The following is a 22528-nucleotide window of genomic DNA, read 5'->3' on the forward strand; positions in this document are numbered from 1 at the left end:
AGAAGGAGGCTGAAATTGTCCAAAGTTAAGTATTTGCGTAGTTAAACAGGGCATCTGATGTCATTAAGTATACAGATGCCAAATTGATTTAGCATTGCTTTGCTTTTTGACCCCTGTGTTAAATTATTAATCTGGGAGCAGAGGGAGACAGAAGGAGAAGGCAGACTGTGGAAGAGGGATGAAGACAGCAGAGGACTGGCAGGGGAAGGAAGGGTTGTCCCATGGGAGACAAATGAAGGGAAGGGCGGTCAGATAGACTGGAGCGGAAGGCTGGAGGGGGACAGGCTTAGATTAAGAAGTCCAAAACTGTGCAGCGTTTCGGCAGTACACAGTGCCCCCATTAGTGGTGGGGTTGAGAGGCTGGGCAGAGCTGTGTGTGGCCTGAGGGCTCTGCCTGTGCCTGTGCCGGGTGCTGGCTCCCTGACGAAGCTGGGTGGGCAGCAGGCAGCAACGTCGGGGCCTTGGGCAAAACCTCCCCCCTTGGGGCAGGTCTGGAACTGGGCAAAACCGGGCCCCGCGAGCTGCTGCAGGCCGAGTTCATTGCCTGGGCAGGAGCAGGCCCTAAGGAGAGGTCCTGTTTAATGTCTTGGTGTTTTCTGTTTGAATTGTGTTTCTTGGGCCTCAGATCCGCTGGGAGGATGGGTAGCCCAAAGGCACTCGCAGCATACTTGTCTCTTGCTGACCACGATTCTCTGGAAATGTCTCGCGGGTGAATGCCTGTTTGTGACAGACCAGCAGAATGTGTCTGGAGATGAAGTGGTCTTCTCTGTGATAGAGGGCATTTCTAAGCATGAGTACCTTGGGTAATCGTGTTGCGTGGTCTTCTGGCAATATACTGCTTGGCATAGACTTGAAAGGGGATTTTCCAACTTCACCAGCAATTTTCTTTACTCAATTCTCATTAATATCATGTTTGAATGTTTAGACATGCTAAATACTGGTGTTAAAAGATGACTGAAATCTTTGCTATTTGACTAAAGGTTTTTCATGGTTTTGTCTATTTAATAAAAGATTTATCAGCCATTACTGTGAAATTGTACAGTATAGTTTACATTATACCCAATTAAACAAAACATTTGGGATTGTCAGTTAGCATCACAGTACTGGCTTGGTCCTTGATGACAGACAGCAATGGTGAGAAGATGTTGCGGCAGCCACACAAGTGCTGCGTTATCAGCCACATACAAGTGAATTGTGGATTAAAATGCTATTAACATAGCCAATTAAACATGGGAATAAGCAAACCAGTTAAATCAATAATAGTAACCACCATATCAGAGGACTGGTGCTTTGCTCAGTTTGCTCATCTGAGGACCACCCAGGATGACAAAGGTGAAGCCGGAATGTTTTGTATATCAGAGATGGGGATGACAACCCTGAGCACAGTGCTGATGGCACTGTCATGGCATGAAAAGCAGAAGTTGTACTGAGGGTGGGAGATTATCTTCCTTCCTAGATAAAGATGGTCTCTTTTTTCTTCTCTTACACTCTTTTGTTTTTTTTTTTAAACTGCTACATTGGAAGTGTATTCTAGGTCTGGTGTACTCTGGGGCTCTTTAGCTGCTGTAATTGTGCCTTGTGGCCAAGATACAATTTTGGAAATAGCCAGTGAAGAGCATGGGCCATCTGAAAGGAAGACTTCACAGGGCACACCTACATTAGCAACAGAATAAACAGTTTGCTATTTCACAGCAGAATAGCCAACTGATTGTTTGCTCTCTGATCCCGAGCCTTGCACATGGCCACCAGACCAGCACACTCATTTCACGCTTGGCACTGAAGAAGGGACCAATCCTGCAGTATAACGTATATTTCCTAAACCACCCAAGGTATCAAATGCTTTAAAGATGTGTCACTCTCTTTAGTTCTGGTACACGATTCTTTCTGTTAGTTTCCAAAATTGTTTTATTATATATCCTGTTAATAGTCTCTGTTTCTAATGAATGCTAACCTTGGTTTTGAATACACATTTCTCTGTCCTGGAGTCACTAAGACGTCCAGTTTCTGCACCTTTAGTTTAAATGGTTGTTAGTCCATTTTTGTGATGGTTCAGTATGGTCTCCTCACCAGGACTTGTGCTTTCTGTTTCAGTTCAGTATAAATTTACTTTTTTTCCAGTCAAATGTAGAAACCAAATCTGTATAAAAGTTCCTGTCTGCACTTATAAATGAGAATAACCCAGGAATGAGAAGATTGGAAGTCTTTTGAATTTTTCCAGGTGTTAAAACTAATTTCTCTTCCTGGTCAACTGGCTTAATCGTCTAGTCTTAAAGGGTTAAGTGCTACCTATAGTAGATCTCATCCTGATGTCAAACGATTTCTCTGGGTGGCTGGTATCCTAAAGCCCAAAGCCAGCAAAATCATTCCTCTGCAAAAAGTCAGCATCGCTTTATTGAAACCCCCATTTGAACAGTGAGGTGAAGCATCACTGCTCTATTTATCTCTTAAGACCACCTTCTTAATCACTACTCCATTTATCTCTAAGACCGTGTTCTTAATTGCTGTATGTTTGACAATAACAAGAGTACAGTGGGTATTTTCAGTCTGAGATCATTCATAAGAACAAAGTGTTGAGATTTCCTCTTGATTATTCATCTGCATCCATTTAAAAATACAAAATGAAAAATACTGATCTCTTGTTTATTTTTTTCTATACTGATTAAAAGTAGTCATTCTTTAAACAATAAATGGAGAAGGAATTATTTGAAACATACTGCAGGGGCTCTCTTCAACAGACTAGACGTTTCTTTTTGTGGTGTATAAAACACCTGTTAGGAAGGCCACTTTGATGGTGTGCTGGATTTTGTCCATAGTTATTCAACTATAATGACCTTTAAAAGCAACTTGAAGCAAAACAGAGGGGAAGAAAAAGGCAAGAGCCCTGTTTCCAAAGTCAGCTGGGCAGGTGGTGAGTGCTGTGTCGGCAGTGGTGTCCCACATTATGGGAATACTTTGAGTAGGTGGTCCCACTTTGGTTGTAAAGAAACTCGCCCTGTTTTCAGTAGCTGCTTCACCCACCTGGTGAATGCCTGGTTGACATTATGATGCTAATATGTGAACTTCTGTGTTTCCAGCTAGTGTTAGGTGTGTCTATCCAAACTGCGTTATTCCTTTGGATAGTAGCTATCGTGTGCTCTAGGCTGACTGCTGTGGTCCACCCTATACCAGGGGTGGACATGGGCCTTCTGGCATTGTATTAAAAAATATAATGACGTATTCTAGCACTGAAGAGAGTTCCAAAGGTTAAAAGCAGGGAGACAAAAAGGCATGTAAGAGAATTAAAACTGCTGTTTTATGAAACCTTGATGCTTGGTCTGTTGTGGGGGTGGCTGTATGTCACCAGCCTCATTGGTGAGATGCTTTCCATGCTTTGTGGTGCTGCAGGTTGGGTGAAGTCCCAGCCCAGGTGTCTGTGGTGTGCCAAGAGAGTGTTGTAGTGGGACTGCAGCCTGGGCCTCCATCTATTCTCTACCTGATTCTTGTTCCTTGGATGTTTCAGGATCCGGCTCCACAAGTTAGAATACAAATGAAGACCTCGATTAGAACTTTAAATGGGATTCTCGAGACTTTTCTTTCTACCTGAGGCAGTGCTATGTATGCTGATTTTAAACACGAAGCACTTTTGGCATGCTTCTTCATTTCATACAATCTCTCTAGCAGACTGTTTTCTTACTGTAGTTTCTCTTTTGTATGTATATTCAGAAACACTCTGTATGTGCCTGAATGCATGCAGCTTTGGGGAGTAACACATAGCCACGGTCAGCCCCTGTGTGCTGTGGGTCATCCTGCCCCACCAAGGCATGGAGGGAATTTGGGCTTGCTGGCTGTCCTGTTCCCATCCTGTTCTGATTAGCACTGCTGTAGGCTGGGGCCTTTCTGGGAGCTTACTGACCGACTTGTGGGTGCTGTGGCCCATCGTGGATGTGACCAAGGGCTGCAGGAAGTCATGGTGCAGTTCTCAGATGCCTCCTGGTGTCCAGCCCTACTGCTCCTGAGGAGCCAGTCCAAACCACCTGCTGGTGCAGGCAATGCTTCTGCTTCCTTCCAAGCAAGTCCTACCCATCTCCTCAAGCTCTTTAAAGACCACGTGTGATTGGAACTCTTTCAAATAGCCATTTGAACAATTTATAGATAAAACTGTGATATACCAGCATTTAGATGCACAATGTTTTGCAATAGAAAAGTCAGCAAAAAGAACAAAATGAGGGCAAAGTGTTTTGGAGACTGGCCCTCACTGAAGAGGGGGAAAACTGCTGGGAAACCCAGGCTGAAATGCAAGTTGGAAAAAGGGAGAGGTTCTGACTGAAAGAAAATCAGAGGTTAAATGCAGCTGCACTATGCTTTCTGGTGTGTTTTATTGGGAGGCTGAAGCCTGCGTGTGGAATGTTTTGGCTCAAAGGGAATGCAAACATTGTCCTGGGCTCTGCCTCTAGGCTGTGTGCTTTGGTCTTTGTGGATCGTATTTAACATTGGGCAGTGGTATTGCTGCTGCTTTGTCAGGCTGTCAAGCCCACTGGGAAATGCAAGCCAATTCTGCTTTAAGTGTATTCTTCTTTTTTATTATTTTTTTAATTTTTATTTTTTCTGTAGATCTTCTAACAGTAAAACAGCTTTTGCCTATGATTACTGCTTTACGACAGGACACGATGAAGCGTTTAAGAATTTCTGTAACTTTGGAATTATCTTTACATTGGCCCCCGTTAAGATTTCTGATAATTGCTGTTAATCTTTAGTCCAGGGAAAAAGGCTTTTTCCACACCATATGGACTAGACCAGATTTATCTGCTGCCTGTTGTCCTTCATGGGACATGAAGCACATTCTGTTGAGTGATGGATCATCTCCGGATGTGTCGTGGCCAGAGCATGTTGGCATGTACGAACAGTTGACAAAGTCCTCCATACCCACATTTGGTCAATGTACTTATTTGCAGCCTATTTTGCTATTTTATTTCCACTGCACTTAGTGTGCATTTTCACACTCCCATTTCACAGGCTCCATGAACACTGCTAGGCTGGAGATCAGCTTCTTGTGCAATGTGCTCAGTGAAGTCTTCTATTTCCCAACTGTGAATCAGTGCAAATGTGAGCCATTAAAGCCTATGATTGACTCCAGACTAAGGCTTTACTCCCAGTTTATGCACTGTTGAAGGCTAGGTTTTTTGTTCTTTGATACTTGTGTTTTGTAAGAGCCTCCTGGCAAAATCAGTAATGCAAAGTCAACTCTTTACTAATTGATTTGTAATAAAGAAGGTATTTATGTGGCCTGAGAGTTGAAAACCTCAAACTCTGTTTCAGGAAGAGGTTCTACCAACCTACTGTATTTTAGGGTGTGTAAGCACTGCCAGGAAGTCGTCTGCTCTCTGGTCCTTTTCTTTGAACATCTGAAGCTATGCGGTACTGACAGCATATGATCAAGGTGTTTGTGTTAATGCACCTGGTCTTGGGAATGGCAGTGTATTTCTCTTTAGTCCACAAAAAAATGGATCTCTTGAAATGATCACAGATCTGACTCCATGAGTAATACACAAATGGATCAGGAGATGAGTAGGGCTTTGTTCTACAGTAGCAAAAGTTAAAGTTTCCTTCAGTGGGATCAAAATGCTTGCAGACTTTATTGAAACTTGTCAATTTAAAAAATATCATTTTCCCTTTTAGGATTGTGGTGTCTAGCATTGAAAATTAACTTAGATATTTATGTCCTGAAACAGATGATTGCTAAGCGATTAGAGTAAAACAAATGTATTTGCAAGTTTTGTATTTTCTTCAGTTCTGCTACTTCCTGGCTAATTTTACCTATCAAGACTTCTTTATGGCTCTCTTTTTGTGTCTTGTCAACTCAGCTGAATTAAAATTAAAGCATAAAGTGAAATGTTTATTTAATCATGGCGACATTCTTAAAAACTTATGAGGTTTCCTGTATCACTAAGAAAGGACCTTCAAAACTTCCTGAACTTCTTAAAATGCATTCCTCAACACTGATAATTAATGAAGATGTACTAAACAGTGAAGCAGCATTTAGTCTGTATTTGAACAATTAGTAATTTAGATGAAGTTCTCCTAGTGTGTCAAATATGCTTAACTTTGATTTAAAAAAAGGTCTCATAAAATAATCAGATCTTTCGCACAAGAGTATTTCTACCTAATTTAAATTCTGGTGATACAACAGCCTTAACCATAATATTTTTAGCGAGGGGAAGAAAAAGCGATTCAGTGTTCAATTCCAGACCTTCGTATAAAAGAATGTTCATGGAAAGGAAAACGGAGTCCAACAGTGGAATTCACACAGCTTGGTTAATTACACAAATATTAATTCATGCAGGTTCTCAGACCAGATTTCACTTTGCTACTTGACTCTTTGCAGACTTGTGTCCCATCGTTACAGCAAAGCAAAGACTGAACGATGCCAATAATCTCAGGCTGTTCCCTGATATGATAAACTTTGTCAGAGAAGAATATAATTGACTCCAGGTTCTATACTTAGCTGTTAATGTACATAACTTCTTCATAGTGTGTGTGTGAACCATGGAGCATGGGAAAGCAAATAAAGTGTTAATTTTCCAGAAAGAGCTCAGTTCTGCCCAGTGATGAGTGATGCTGCCCAGATTCAGAAATTGACTTATTTCTGTGATTAAAGTTAAGCACATGCTTAATCTCATTGATCTGTAACATCAGTATCTGTTCAATCCAGAGCTGCAATTGGTGTTGCAAACACTGAGTAGAGGTGACTGGGCTTTGTGTCCTGATGTTGCCCACCAAGTTTCTTGTGGACTGGGAGGTGCAAAAAACCAAAAGGTAATTGCCTGAAGATGGACTTCTGGGGCTTCTAAATTCTTAACTACAGTTGGTCTTTCCACCTTGAGTTTTCATTTTTTAAGTCCTGAGTGAAATTTTAGTCACTAACCTTTTGTAACAAATACAGATTTGGGTGGAAACTGTTTGAAGGGAGAGGATGCGAACTAGGAATAATCTGACCAGCAGCACTCTAGATGGCAGAGAATATTAAACTAGAAAAATTACAAAGGAAAGATAAAAATTCTAGGGCTGTATGTCTGTGGTGTGAGACAAATAACAATCAATAGCATACATTTGTAGCCTGTTGTAACTGGGGAAATAAATAGGAATATAATGGTGCCCTCTAGACCTGGTGCTTCTGCTAGTGTGCACATGTCCTTTGCATACTTGGAAATATAAATGCCACGGCACCAATATCTAATAACATCTGAGTGCAAGTTCATTTGAACTGCTTAGATGTGGGGCATAAAACTGACATATGCTACTGAAAAGCTAATTTTATCTTCCTGGGGCTATTTTTGAGGCCTCTTTCATTTCTGAACTATTTCTTCTGTAGAATACCCTTCGTCTGTCCTTAAAACACACTGGAGAGGCAAGCAAACAACTTGTTTAGGATGCTTATTGTTTGGTTTTCTGTTGCAATTATTCTGTTTCAGGTGAGAATTAGCTCTTTACAAATGTCACCCTCCCTCCCCCAGTAGTGTTTATTAATGCCCACAATCACCTTTCGTAGTTTTGCTAGGAAAATCTTTATTCCCAAATAATCTTTACTCACCAAGCTGGTGTCCACTAAAAGCACGGGCATTTTTTCACACCATTTTAGATAATGGGCTGAGTTTAAAAAAAAAAAAAAAAAGTGCTATTCATATAGTACCTTTCATCAGTGGTAGAATTGCAGTGGTTTGTTTGAACAGAGGTCAGCTTTAACTTTCTTGTTTCATAACCTCAAACATAAGCATTCTTGGTCAGCTTTAGGACTGCTGATGAGATGAGAAAGGTACCATTGTCTGCCCACCTTTAATGTTAACAGAATTAAATAAGCTTCTTTTTGTTCCTTGATCTTCAGTTAAAAATAAAAGAAAAATTAGAACCATTATAAGCATTAATATCTATTTTCAAACATGCAGGGGGGATGGGAATCCTTAGAAGGCATAAAGGTTTACTTTGGTTGGGAGGAAGCCCTTGGGAAGAAAGTACATGGGCTTTTGTAACGAGTTGCATTCCAGCTAAATAGACCTCAGTGTCCTAAAGTGCATTTGTGGATTGAGGGATAATGTTTGGTCTTGATGATACTATATCTGAGAATGTGTAGCATCAAAAATAAATTTATTTTCCTTTTAATCACCAAGATATCGCTAATAAACTGACATGATTCTTGGTACCATTTTCTGTGGCGGTAGTTTATAATGGAAAATAACAGGAAGAAACCAGTGCCTCAAAGGTGACACGAATGTCAGATTTATATGGTGATAAGAGACATTAGACCAATCCTCCAATGTAAAACCTAAACAAAATTGCCTGGTTCTGAAGTTTTCTCATAAAGGTAGAGGCAAAGGCAAAGTGACCTTTTTAACCCAAGACCTTAACAAAGGTTTGTAAAACTTTCTGGTCTCTTTTGAGATTAGTTATCAGGAGATATGCATGGCTTTGTCTGTTGGTGATTAAATTATACTGAATTTAATTTGAGTGGGAGAGCTCAAGCAAGGCAAGTGGCATGTGAAACTTGATGGTTATATTTATTGGGTTAAAAGAAAAGACATACAGGTGCTCCAAGGGAAGTTACAGTACTCCTGGTTTTTATTCCCCTGCCTGCTATCTGGTGAGTGATAGGCTGAGGAATGCAGCATCATCCATTTCTTTTGTGGTCTCGGTTACCATAGAGCACATGCGATGTACAGCAAAACAACAAACATTTCCTGCTTTGTTTTCCTGGCAGTTTTCTGAGTTCAGTATTTTGGAATTAAAATGAAATAGTGTGAATCAATGTAGAGCACACAGAATACCTCATTTCTTGATCCTCTGATGAGCATTTTTAGAAAAAAAAACCTGCTGAAATATGCATCATAATCAATCTGATGAACAACCAATGGAGAAGGCTTTTAAATATTTAAGAATCTCTGTAGTAGAGAATAGCACAATTTTTTAAAATGAGACTGCAACTTCCTATAGACTGTCACAGAAGTCCTCCATATAAGACTTTCATACCAGAAGGTTTAAAATATCTAACCCGGGGTAGTTGAAGTTGGTATCTGATGTGGCCTCTCTGGATTACACTCACAATCGTATTTCGGTTTCTAGGATGTGACCACAGCATCTCTCCACCCCTCTTCCGGCAGGACCAATTCCTGCTGCTTCTCACCATCCCTGTGCAGCTGCTTTTGTTTCCTTTGGTAGTCCAGCAGCAAATCCTTCTCTCAGTGCCCCAAATTTCACCCCCCTTGTGAAGGACGCTGTCCTGGGCATCACCCATGCACTGAGAGCAGCCTGGGGTCTGGCACCCACCTACTGCCCAGCCCTGCCTGCTCCTGCAAACTCCCTGGCCTTGATTTTTAAACACCAGGCATAATTAATCTTAAAATAGTTTGAGCAACAGGGTGGCTTTGTAAATAACAATTTGTCATTATAGGAATTGGTTTTTGCAAGGTGAAGGCTTGAATAAGGTAATATTTTTGGGTGATGCTTAAGTGAAGAGGTTTTCTGGAGATCTGTGATTTACCTGTTACTACTATTATGCTGTTTAACAAGCAGGAAGCAGCATGTAAGAACAATAATAGTAATCTCAGTTAGAATGGGTTTGATGAAAGTACACTTTAATTCACTAATTATGACAGCTAAAAGGCATTTTTACATTTGGTGTTAAAATAAGTGTATCTGTATTTCTACCTCACTCTTCCTGCTGCAGAACTCTCTCCTACCACGTTTTTAGTCATGTTATGCAAATGCCTGTTTAAATTACTAGGAGTATTTGTTTTCTATTTCTGCCCTGTAAAACATAATTTTAATACAAATTATTTGTGAAATGCACATTGTAAAAGGAAATAAGGTTTCAGATGGCATTTCTATGATAATTTTACTGCAAATGTTGACCATGTTTTTGTATTTGTCTGTAAAAGGCAATGCAGGCTGTACGTAAGGCATATTTCAAAGGTCTAATGTTGTATGTGACTAAATTAGTGAGGTGGCGTTGGCTTCCCTTTGAACAGTTAGTCTAGCACTAATCATACGCAGCAAAATAGATCACGGCATCGCATACATTTTGTGGGAAGCTGTTGCTCACGCACGCTGTGCAGAGCCAAGCGGTGCTGCACAGCCCGAGCGCTCTCTCCTTTCCCTCCCTCTGCAGCCAGGGTTTTTGGCTCAGGGGTGCCCCAGACCCTGGCCAGGGACCGGGTACTTGCCCCGATGATGTCCAGGAGCTGCAGGCTGGGCAGCCCAGCCTCAGAAGCATGGCTGGCACCGCGGGCAGACGTGATGTATGGAAATAGGGGGAGGCAGATGCACAAGCGAGGAAGCCAAGGTGGAGGGCATGCTGATTATCCAAAGACTGGCTGTGTTGCTCTGCCAGCATGAGGAGACGGTGGAAAACTTTGGGAAGCTCGCAGGGTCTGAAGCATTTTTTCCCTGGGAAAGTGCCTGGTGAATCCCCAGCCAGATCTTCACACTGCCTCGATAAATGCAAAGCTGCAATTAAAATCACACTTTCTAATTTAGATTGATTTGTTTAATAAACAAAGGTTGGTTGCATTTAAAAAATGTATGCACAAGTTTGCTGCATGTGGGGAGAATAACGGATATTGCTGGCAAGAGATTGCTCTTAATAAAACATCTCCATTTCGATGACATGCTGTATTTTTACTTGGCTTGATCCCCAGCCTTTAAATCCAAATAGAAATTTCTGAAACAAAAAAGATTTTGGGAGGTGGGATCCTGTAGTTTGTGTCTCTATTGCACTTTTCAATCAAATGACTTGTATGAGATTGAAGTTTGACAAACCTGCTGTAGTGTTGTGAGGAAAAGCTTCCTCATAAGATCAAAAACATATAGCAGATGCATGTTTTATTGAACATTACTAAAAATAGTGCTTTAAACCCTTACTCTGTCTGTAATGCTCTTTAAGTATCTTTTCAACGTTGCCTTCATTATGAAGTCTCTGAGCTTTGGAAATAATTTTGTGATTCTTTCTATTCCACGGATCTTATTTTTCAAGGCACTCGATGTTTGTTTCCTATTTTGCATGCCTGTATGTGCAGTTGGCTGTCAGTCAGCCGATGACTGTTCAGTTGTGTCGGACAAGTTCCTAAGACTATGTCCTTAAGCAAATTCCAGACCCAGGATAATGAATGTGTTTTGCAAGGCGAATTCTTTAAGGATCTCAACAGAAACGAGGAGGATGTATTTTGCTTCTTGGTGACTCCCATCCCAGGAGCAGGGGAGCTGTTTTGGCCTTTTGTCCTCCCCACCGCTGCCTGTGCATATCCCCATACTGAGCCACCCGGCCAGCACCCCCTTCGTGTCTCCGTTGTCACCCACCTGCAACTGAAGCTGAAAAGCAGGATGCGATAAGACTGCTTACAAACACAAGGGAGCCGGAAGAGATGCCAAAGAAGTGAGGACTGGGAGGTGTGATACAAGCCAGCTAGGAGAAAACACCTAGTCAAGATTTTATTAGGGAAAATAGACGATTGAATAAATACTTCTGTACAATCAAATATGTTATTGGTCTTGCATGATGTTATAAACAGCAGTTGCTGAAACATGACATGCCAAGCTACATTTTTATGATGTTGTGGCTTGAAATACAGCTAAAAATGGCAGGTAATTGGGTTTAGAGGATTGAGCTCAAATATTGAATTCTTCCCCCTTTCTGAAATCTTCCTGTCCTCCTGTTACTGAAAAAGACACCAAGCGTGTATTGTTCTTTTCTTTTTAAATCCATTTTAATATCACCAGTGACACAAGTCGTGTTTCTCTTGTTGAGTTCTCCATCAGGCTGATTGGTGAGAGCATTCAGCACCCATTTCTGGCATTTGCTTTCAGCCATGCAGTTTACTTTGTTTTGCTTATTTTACTCCTAGCCTAGCAATATGAAAAAAACACTGGCTTTACCTTCAAACAAACAAACAAACAAACAAAAACCTCCCCCCTTAAAACTATCTATACCTGGAAAAGTAAAGGGGCTGTATGTAAAAATTGCTTATTTCAGTTACCTGCAAGGAAAAAAAAAGCTTTTTTTTTTTTTTTTTTTTTTTTAGGCTAAAACCAGATCTGTGAAGCTTTGTAAGTATGGGCAGAGTGGTTCTGGTTTAGCTTGTAGAGTTTGCAGCCTTTTGGCCTGGGAAGACTTTTGGGTGTGCTGAAACTTGTCTGATACCTTGCCTTCAAGCTTCCAGAGTTTTCCAGCAGTGTTCTTGCACAATGTGAAGGCACTTGTCCTCATTCAGGGCTGTGTACGTGCTGTATCAAAAAACTTAACAGTTATGTATGCAAATGAATCAAAACATATACATCGAGGCACATTAGCTGGAAAGTACTTCGTTGTTGAGCTAGTGTGCTGGAAGTAAATGACACATCCTTTAAGGAAGCTTACCAAAACCCAAGTCTTGGCTTGAAGTGAGTTTTGAGCAACTCCGCCCTTGCAAGTCATTTTGATTAGAAATGTGCAGTCATAGGAGGAGTCTGCTCTGGAAGTGCATGATGCAGCATCGCGCCACTGCCTCTGTGCTGCAGGACAGGGCAAAATGCAGTGAAATTTGAGAGTGTCATCTTTCTAAGCACCTCGCAGTCTGGCCTGGTTGAACAGAGCCCCAAATCCTCGACTCTCCTAAGAGCAGGTGATATATTAAGACAAGAGCGTATTATGCAGTAAGACATTAACAATGAATCTGAAAAGGTATTGTGAATGTTAAAATTGTACTGACTAAAATATACTGAGGTTAAAATACAGGGTAACTTTACAAATCACTATTAATTTTTTTGGCTTTCATTGCAATAACATTGATTTAATTCATTAGAATCCTTTCTAAATCTATATTTCAGTTTTAGAGTTGTCAGATTCTGTTAATGACAATTTTGCCCATCTGTTCTAACATGAAAATGAGGCTTCATGCAGTAGACATGATAGATCTCTAATAGTTGAAGAAGTAAGAATCTTAAAGGTATTTCATTTGGATTATATCCACTTTGATGCAATTCACCCTTGAAATCAAGCCTAGTACTAAAAACTTTTAACTGTATAATCAAAAAAAACAAAAATGTCATATCTTGTCATTTAGGCTACTGTCTATTTCATAATTTACATCAAAAATTTCAAAACATTCCCACTCATTCTCTCTCTAATGACAGAGCCATAATTTTGGGTGTCAGCATATCAGAATTCCCCTGGATGTGATTAGAATAAGAATTAGTTTCTTTAATTTGGCCATTCAAACGGTAATATTACTACAGTAAGTCATTCTACTGAACAAGCCAGTGCTGCCAAGCTAGGTTACAACTTAGGTTTCAATCCAGGTTTAAAACTTCAGTTCCTTGCACAGGTCAATCTTCTGAAGGAGTAATTTTTCAAAGCAGTGTGTGAGTCTTAAGCACACAAATCCAGTTAGCAAATAACAAGATTATGTTCTGTGCACTGCTTTGAAAATTTACCCCTAATATCCTAGAGATAGGAGCACAGTTATTGCACAGACTGCATATGAGGTATAATTTAAATTGTTTTTTTGTAAGCAGTTCCCTGCGTTTGTGTAATGCACTGTTATTCTGGGGAAAAATGCTCAGCTAATTATTCAGTCTAGAAAAATAAACACATCCATTAAAGGCTAGGCTACATATTAATGCACAACCTTTGCAACCATAGTGTTTTATTTGCAAATCTTCTAGAAAATTTTGTATCCATTAAATATATATGGAATGGGATATTGTCTTTATTGCTGAAAGTTACCAAATGTACATTGGCTCAAACTCAGCAAAATGCAGTGCTCCTTTGTAACAAAGGCAATAGTTCCTACCGTGCGCGTCGTTACTGCTTTTTGTTTCAGACTTCTCTTGAATTTCAGAATACAGCTAGGAAAATCAGACTAAATAAGCTCCTACAGGACCAGATTTCTAATTTCTAAATACAAACTATTGAAAATTTAGCTTTTCAAGTGTAATACTTCTAACAAATTAAAAATCAACAAAAATATTATGCTTCTATGTTACCTGTTCAAGTGTATAGAATGTACAAAAACTTTAATCAAATACTCAGGTTTGCTCAGTTTTAAATTGTGTTAGTTTAATAGTTTCTATTCTGCTGTTTATATTAATGGCATATTCTCATCTAAATATATTGCAGTGCTGAAAAGCCATCAAAACATTTCTAAGGTTGAATGAATGCAGTTGCATTCATGATTTTTTAATAAAATGATTTCTTTCTGTTGAACTGCCTCTTTTTTTTAACAGAGATCGAGATTGTATAATATATATATACATAGTTATAAGAGCATTATAAATACAAACTGCAGCTTCATTTACTGTCTGAATGTTTGATTTCAGTTCATAGCTACACAGTGGGCTGAGAAATGTGAGTTACTGTACATAAAATATGAGGGGAAAAGAAAGAAGGATAAAAAATGAGAGATGCCATTGATTGTTTTTTTGCATATTGATTAAAAGTCTTATTATTTGAAGAAGCAACTGATAATTTGCTAATAGTGATTTTCCAAGAACTGATGCTTCTAAAAGCAATTTTCATCTATTCTCCTTTTCCTCTTTCACAGTCCAGTTTACATTCTCCACTTCTTCATTCCAGTCTCTTTTGTAGGCATTTAATATTTGTAGTATACATATAAAAACAGTTTGATATTGGCTAAATTTGGGCATAGTCCATGTTATGAATATGAACATCTGCAATGGAATTAAAAGCAACATTCACCAAAATCCAAGTGCAAAGTATCCCAGTTAAGCATACGATTCTGAATGTATAATTTATTTGTCGTATTTTGTTCCTTTCCTCTGTGCGGAATGTTTATGAAATTCACAGATTTATTAGGTATTTAGAATTTTCCTTTAATTTCTTTCTGTTTTTCCCCTCTGAGCTTTCTTTGCCTGTAGTTAATCTGTGCATGGACTGGTCCCATGTCATTTTATTCTGTTTCTGTTTGTGACTAGTTTGATGACTAGGCAACCTATCAGGGATTTCAAATATTCAAACTAGAGCTGAAATTCAAGAACCTGCTATGGCTGTTTGAGTTTAAAATGTATTTTCCTATTAGTAAACTGAGCCATTCAAATACTGGGGCACCAAATAACCCTAAATAGTATTTACTGGTAAATTCTAATGCCTGTGAATCCCCCCAAACACTCTGTCTCTCGCTCCCACTCCTTTTTCTTACTTTTTTTGTTAATTTCTGTAGGAAAATTTGGAAACTTTTTGGCTAATTCTCTGATCACATCTGTTTTAGCTTGTACTTTTTTTTCCTGGGAAGACAAACACAAGAAAATGAATCAGGTGACATGTCTTTCCTGAGTTGGTGTTGGTCCAAAATTTGTGCATAACCCAACTAGACAAAAATCAAACCCAAATATTCTGATCATGACTGAGCTGGGAAGTGTTCCACTGAACAAGTGCTATGGAAAGCAAGTGTTGATGCAACCACATGTCTGTGTCCCTGCCTCTCTACCCTAGAAGTTTGTATTTCAAGAAGCCAATTCCATCTAAATTCAGCAGAGGGGAGCTGGTTCAAAACCAAAGTTACTAGAGGCCTTGAAAAATTAACCCCTGGGTAGAGAGATCTTGTAAATGCTGCCGCTGTTTTGAGCAGAACAGAACATAGCTTGTATTTCTCAGGGACACCTGGTCCAGAAAAGTGCATGTGCTGTCCCATCACTGGTGGCTGGAGTGAAGTGTTAGATGAGTGGGGATTGTACCCAAAGCTTTTGCTCGGTGTGATGGCAGTCATTTGGTTCATTTGGAAAATAAACTGTTGAAAAAAGTCTTTAATTCTGGGAAACAGTGGATTTGGTGTTGACTCATACTGAGTTTTATTTCATTACAAAATTCCAGCTTTGTCCTTTTGTATGTGAAGAGCATACCCCGGTTGCCCAACTGTCCAGGTATCTGACTTGTTTCCCTCCTGAAAAGCACCATATAAAGGCAACCCTCCATCAGCTAGTTACATAGTCTAAATGTAGATGCTACAATTGTCCTTCTCCAGGGTGAGCTTCCACCCACATGCAGATGTGGAGGAAAGAACAGGGGTTTATCAGGAAAAATGAAAGGAGATAGGAAGCAGAATTCCCATAGATCACTGCTGTTTCACTCTTAATATTTAATTAAGAACATGATATATTGAACGCAGTAAGAGCTGAGTAATAGTTGCTAATATTCATCATGTTTACAAGTTTAAGGAAAACTTTCAAAAATCTACCCACAAGTAAATGCAGAGGTACCAACAGGAAGGCTTTTTGTCATAATGTGGATTGAATATGGCAATCTGATCCATCTTTCTAATAGTGCTGGTAAACAGACTGTTCTAATCAGATACAAATGCTAATATATATAAAATCTTTACCCATTTAAAAATAATAAATAAAATATTTTGCTCCAATTAATTCTGATTGTGCTAGTAGAACATACAATCAACAATGTTATGCAAATAGTTATTTGTGCAGATGAAATCAATAACTTATTTTCTTTTGTAATATACAGAAAAAAAAAGGTTATTATTAATTGCTTATAAAACTAAATCTTTTGTGGGAAGCCTGCAGGTATTAATCTCATTATCAAGACTTTTGTTCAGAGTCTGTATGGCCATTATTGTTCATGATTCGACCACTCAAGAAATCTTGCCATAGAGTCCTATTTTGAAAGTATTTATTGGAAGCTGAATGAAATTAGTTCTTTATGAGCTAAGTAATTGTAAAGTTACATTATCCTGTGGAAAGAGATAACTGATAAAATCTAACAATTTCAATTTTAAAACGGCTGTTCCTTGCTACACTGAAGTCATGATAACCCTCATATTTATAAATCTATAGCTTTCCGGCTACACATACATAGTCATGAAGTATCAGTTACGCTTACTGATAAAATTACTTTAAATATTGATTATAAAATAACCCGTGTTAACAAAAAGTATATTGCTTGCTCATGCACACAGTATTGTTTGCTTCATTTGAATTCCTATAACTCTAATTCTTTTCTCATTTTTGTTTTATTCTCTTGAACAGCCATTGTTCAACTTGGTCTGATCAGTGAACAGAAGCTTCGCTAATTCAGCTGTAGCGACAGCCCCGTATGCCAGTGGGTGCTGGGGAAGGACCTACAGCCCCACGAGGAAAATGTGGCAACGTTCTTAGCTGCCCAGCAGGAATGAGCACACTTTGGTTAAGACTTTGTGCACCTTGCTGTATATCCTACAGAATTTTTTTTTGATGAAAAATGTCATCTTTAGATGGATGAGGAGAAAAGGACAGTCCAAGCTAGTAATACAAGCAGCTAATGCTGCTCACTAGTCTCTAGACAGGTCTCCTTGTCATACCTGATCCCTGGAGAGCTTGGATTTAGTAAGGACCTCTTGCGGTCACAGTTCTTCAGTCTTTGAGTAACTATGGACTCTTCTTTGCCACTGGACATTTGGCCTTGTACTGAGTATGTGTCCTCGGCACCCAAGGGGATGTCTCCATGGTATCTCCACCATGTCTTTGAAGAGGTACTATTACCTTGCTGCCCTCCTTCCCTTACATCTGCAGAAACTAATGGGGCACACTTATTCCAGAAAAGGGCCAGCGCGTCTTCAGCAGTGAAGCTTTTCCCACCCTGAGGTAGGTGTTGAGCTCCTTTACCCTTGGACATGGTTCTAGATATATAGTGCTTATCCTATGCCTATGAATTTGTCTTTAAAGTCATGCCTGCTGCTATCAAAACAAGCTTAAATTTTGTCTTCAAAATGATCTCTGCCTTATTCACAATCAAATTGTGTAAGTCATGATTCTTCCATAACTTTCTTCCATGTTGGTTTCAGAGAGGGAGCTAAATAACCTGGAGTATAATTGTAACTTCCCTTCGCAATGAGAGTACCTAATTTCCAGGATGCTCTCTATGGTAGCGAAGGCTACTGTGTAAAACAGAAAACAAACAAGCAAATAAAACCAACAAACCAACCAACCAACCAACCAACCAACAAACAAACAAAAAACAACAAAAAAACAAATCCTCAGGACAGCTACAGCACTGTGCAGAGCAATTATCTGTTTTGAAAGTCTGTAGTGTTTTTATTCTTGTTTTTTTTTTTTTTATGACTCCATCCACTTCTAAAGTTTGCCATGAATCACAGAAGACCATCCAAAGTGCCATAAAACATCCAGCAGATCAGAAGCAGCAATTTCATAAAAAACAGTGTGTGTCTGTTTTCTTGCATGTATCTTACAGGATGGCTGGGTCTTTTTTTTTTTCTTTCTTTTTTTTTTTCTTTCTTTTTTTTTTTCTTTCTTTTTTTTTTTTTTGAGGAAACATAGCAACCCAAATTTGTAACTTATTGTTATGCATGGGGTTTCATCCATGTAATTTATTTTTTTTAATGTGGATATTAGGATACATTCCCAACACAATTTGGTGTTACCGGTTCCTTCTGCCGTGATTGTGGCATCAGGAAGACGTTGCCTGTCTAGGTGAGGCCTGGCCACCTTGTCTGTGGGACAGGCAAGAAACTTCATAGTTTCACTGTCAGTTCCAAAAATATAAAGAAATAGACTCAGAAATCTTCTCAGTTTATAGAATCTGTTGCCAATTAGCTGTGCTGGGGTGTGGTTAACACAAACTAATCATACTCTGGAGTGCTAAAATGTACATGGTGCAGCAGAGTGCCTTGCGTCTCCTGGGGTGTGATTATTTAATGATAATGATGCCCCCTGCAGAGGCACCTTATTGCTCTTTTGCAAAAACAATCTTTATTGAGGGGAATTAATTGCATTGTTGTTGATAGCCAGAAATAAGTTAATATTTTGAAATGATCTTTCTGGTTTGCACAGCTTAAAGGGATGTTCGCACAATTATGTCAAATAAATGACCTGCTTTGAAAGTTTCTCCATCTATTAGGTCTGGATTCGAAAACCACTCTGGAGATACATGTTCTCTGAAGATTTGATTTCGCTGTGAGTCTTGAAATGCTGAGAAGAGTTAATCTTTCTGTTCCATGGATACCTTATATTGCTGCCTAAAAATTGATCTCTTCAGGGTCACTGACTGTGTTTTCTAGTTAGAGGCAAATTTGCAGTTATACTGGATTCCCACAGCATATTTACTCTATGCAAAGTATCTGAGAGCAACTTTTATGGTAGGGTTTTTAATTAGTGCGATGTATAAAAGCAGCAAAGTTAATAAGGATGAAATCTGCTGGTGTGCTGACTTCTATGGAAGGCAATTGCCTTAGAGTCATGGTCATAGCCTAGTCTTAAATATCCATCCATATTATTGCAGTGGCACTACATAGATTTTGGAAGATGCAGCTCACAGTTCACAAATGAAAAAGATACAAGCAGCAACATACACTTTACATACTCCTATCCTACCCGCTAATTTATCTCCAGAATAATCGCTAATTTACTTATCTCAGTGATAATGTTTGCCACAGTAGTTTGGGTTTTGTTTCTCACTTTATGGGAGTCTTTGCATCATTTTTATCACCTGCTTGCTTTTTTATACTAATGGTTCAATACATCAGCATTACAGTAATAATCTAGGTATATATTCATTGTAAAATGATGATTTACTGCATCAGGACGGATGTATTTACCGTGTATGCAATGTTGCAACAAATGAAAATATCAGAAATATGTGGCACTGTGTAAGCACATGTGTAGGCATATCTGAATGTATAAATGGGCGTAAAGCACAGCAACTTGAAGTCACCCACGCTCGTTCCATGCACAGGACCACTGAACAGGATGCAGAAGCCCACCGCAGGGCTGCAGCAGGTGAGCAGGAGCTCGTGAGCCAATCTCTTGCTTCTGCTCTTGGTGGCCCCAGCTTGGTAAGGTTTGGTAATGAGGAGTGTTAGTAACTTTCAGGAGGGTTTGGCATGCTGCTCCTTCTTGCTGGGGACATGGTCTCTGCTCCTGCCTGTCTGCACGGGGGAGTGGTACACCCTGAAACACTGCTTTGTAAGGAGCGATCATCATGCCTTTGAGACTCAGTGATTACAGGACAATTCAGGCTGGAAGGTACAGTTTGCTATATACATATGTGCATGTGTTTCCTTATTTTTCTTAATGAATTGCTCTAATATCTTTGAAAGGGAAATTTTCATTTTATTGGCCTCTTCCAGGGCACTGCCAGGTGCAAATATTCAGCTGTGTGCCTAAAGCCCTGATCTGCCTGGTGATGTTGGATTTTCAAATCATTTCTGTTGATACTTTTTAATAAATTGGAAAACCCAGGTGAGCAGCTCATTAGAGATGCTTGTATCCAGTCTAGCAGGGCTTGTGGTTGATGCTGGTCCTCTGTTGGTGGTACTGAAGTAGTGCTTTTTGCAGTGAAACAGCTTAATCTAACTTTGAAGTTGTCAACTGGGGAAGAGGCAAAACCAAGTCTAATCTCAGTATCTGGTAGCTTCATCCTGGATGGGGTGGGACAAAGCCATCTGGTCTCCCCTGTCGCTCTTTGCTCTTGAATTCAGTCACAATACTGTTGTTTATATGTTTAGACCAAATAATAACTTCAGCAGTATTGAGCAATCATGACAATTAGGTGTCCAGCTCTTGCTGTGGATATTTTATGTGTTCTTCGTACCTTCTGTTTACAACACCATAGTTATTTTTTGGATAAATATCCCAAGAAAGAAGCACATGGTACTTTGATTTCACTCTTTAAGTCCTGTACCACTTGCAAGTTCCTTAGTTTTTGATTTTCAGTTGCTCATTAGGTTTGTCTAAGCCAGAGGTCAGTCCTCCTTGTGACTGGAGTAGGATGCACACAATAATTGATGACAGTCACAGGGAGAGGGGAGAATTGTGTGCCCGATGCAAGACAAAGTTTATGGGGAAAAGGGATTAGTTCCCAAAGCAAACTATGGAATGTGTCAAAGAAAAATCTGTAATGGCAGAAGCCAGCATCAGTGAGAGAAAAGCTTTAAAAATGTTAGAACAAATATTGAGAAAAAAATTAAAGGAACTTAATTAAAGTATCTTCTCTTTGGGAGAGGTCTGTGTTGGAAAATTTGTGCCTGGTCTTGATTGTCAGGCTCCACGATTTTTCTTTCCTCCTGCCTTTAGCTCAGACAATAAGCTGAGCTGACCAGCAATTTCCCCATGACGTAAGAATAATAAAGCCATTTCCACCTGATTTATTGGCTGTAGATGGGTGCTGGACCTACCTGAAAGTCCTCCTCTTTCCTGATGGTGGTGGTGGACCGGTGCTTGAGGGAGAGGGTGCTAAATATGGAAGGCACTCAAAGACAGGAAGGGCCATCCTGGGGAAAACAGAAATCTCTTGAAAGCTGTGTTGTATATGTGTGTTTGTTTAGTGTGTGGCATATAATGCACTTAATCTCCTTACAAAGTCACTGCTTAGAGAGCAATATGAAAGGAAATCCTGATAAAAGGCAGCAGTGTGAATTTGACATCGCATGTAGCAGTCAGCTTGCACATTGTAACTGGAGGGGACAGAAGAATTGTTTATTCAGAGGGGAGAACGACGCTGTAAATTCCAGGTGTGAGATTAAAAAATAACTAGATTCATTTAAAATCTCCTTCCCCTTCGTGCCCCTTCAGTTCAGCTGGAGTCAGTCCTTGCTAGGGCTCTGTGAAAGAGAGATCTCTGGTGAAACTCGGGCTCCGTGCGAGGGAGCGGGAAGGAGGTGGCAGAGGCTGGCGACTCTGGTCTCCAGATGCGATGCTCTGCAAGGCTCTCTTTGCCCTGCCTCCAGCAGTGATTCCTCTGCGGGTCTCATTAACCTTGGGAAATTGGGCAGGAAAAAGCCAAGAGCACGGTTCTTCTGGAGTCCTTCCACCTGTGCTGGGCTGCGGAAGAGGAGCTTGCTGCAGGGCTGAGGCTGTGGGCTGGGCTGGGTGTGCTGGGCCAGTGCTAGGACTCCCTGAGAGTGCCAATGCCGTGTCCACAATGGAGAAGCCGTGCTCCTGGCTGCAGAGCTGGGGCAGCCATGCAAAATGTGGGAAACACTTTCCAGTCAAGAGCAAGCTCTGTATGCCTAATGAACGTGTGATGTTCTGATGGGTACGAACAGAAGAAATGCTGCAGAATAGGCTGTGTGTCTTGTTGGAGTTCTTAAGTTAAATAGGGGCACTTTGCGTCATTGTTTTGATCTTCAAAATAAGAGAAAATTGAATGCAAAGAGCTGTAGGGAACTTTCAAAGGCATATGAGCAATTAGGAGCATAAGTCCTTTTGGCTGAATAATCACTTCGAATATTTTTCTCTTCGTGTATCCTTAACTCCCCTCAAAGTACTGACAGCAAAATACGTCCGGGAAAACTCGCCTTCCTCAGGCTTATTTGTCCTGTGAGTGAGTCTCTGGATGTTTGAAGGTATTTTGTATTTCCTGCTATCCTCTGATGGCTACTTTTACTGGGTTGGTAAAATAAAGATCTTTAATGTTGAACAGCTTCTGTTTTGTGGGAATTCTGCCTCCAGGCCTTTCTGTTAAAAGGTTAGCATGATGTAGATTGGCAGGTATAAAGTGGCGTGTGTGTGTATATGCACATAATATGTGTGGGTGTGTGTATGAAATGTTACAGGATGCAAACCT

The 22528-nt window shown here is 40.0% G+C and overlaps 1 long non-coding RNA gene across 1 annotated transcript in view; it reads left to right on the forward strand.

The window, feature by feature from the left end:
• LOC308176511 overlaps window positions 1-22528 on the forward strand; it is a 48740-nt gene that overhangs the window by 19821 nt on the left and 6391 nt on the right. Inside the window, exon 3 of the long non-coding RNA XR_013938295.1 lies at window positions 16996-17589. This is a non-coding gene — a long non-coding RNA (uncharacterized lncRNA). The remainder of the gene's footprint in view (window positions 1-16995; window positions 17590-22528) is intronic.

Source organism: Anser brachyrhynchus (assembly GCF_964034855.1).
Source record: "Anser brachyrhynchus genome assembly, chromosome: 12".
Lineage (NCBI taxonomy): Eukaryota > Metazoa > Chordata > Aves > Anseriformes > Anatidae > Anser > Anser brachyrhynchus.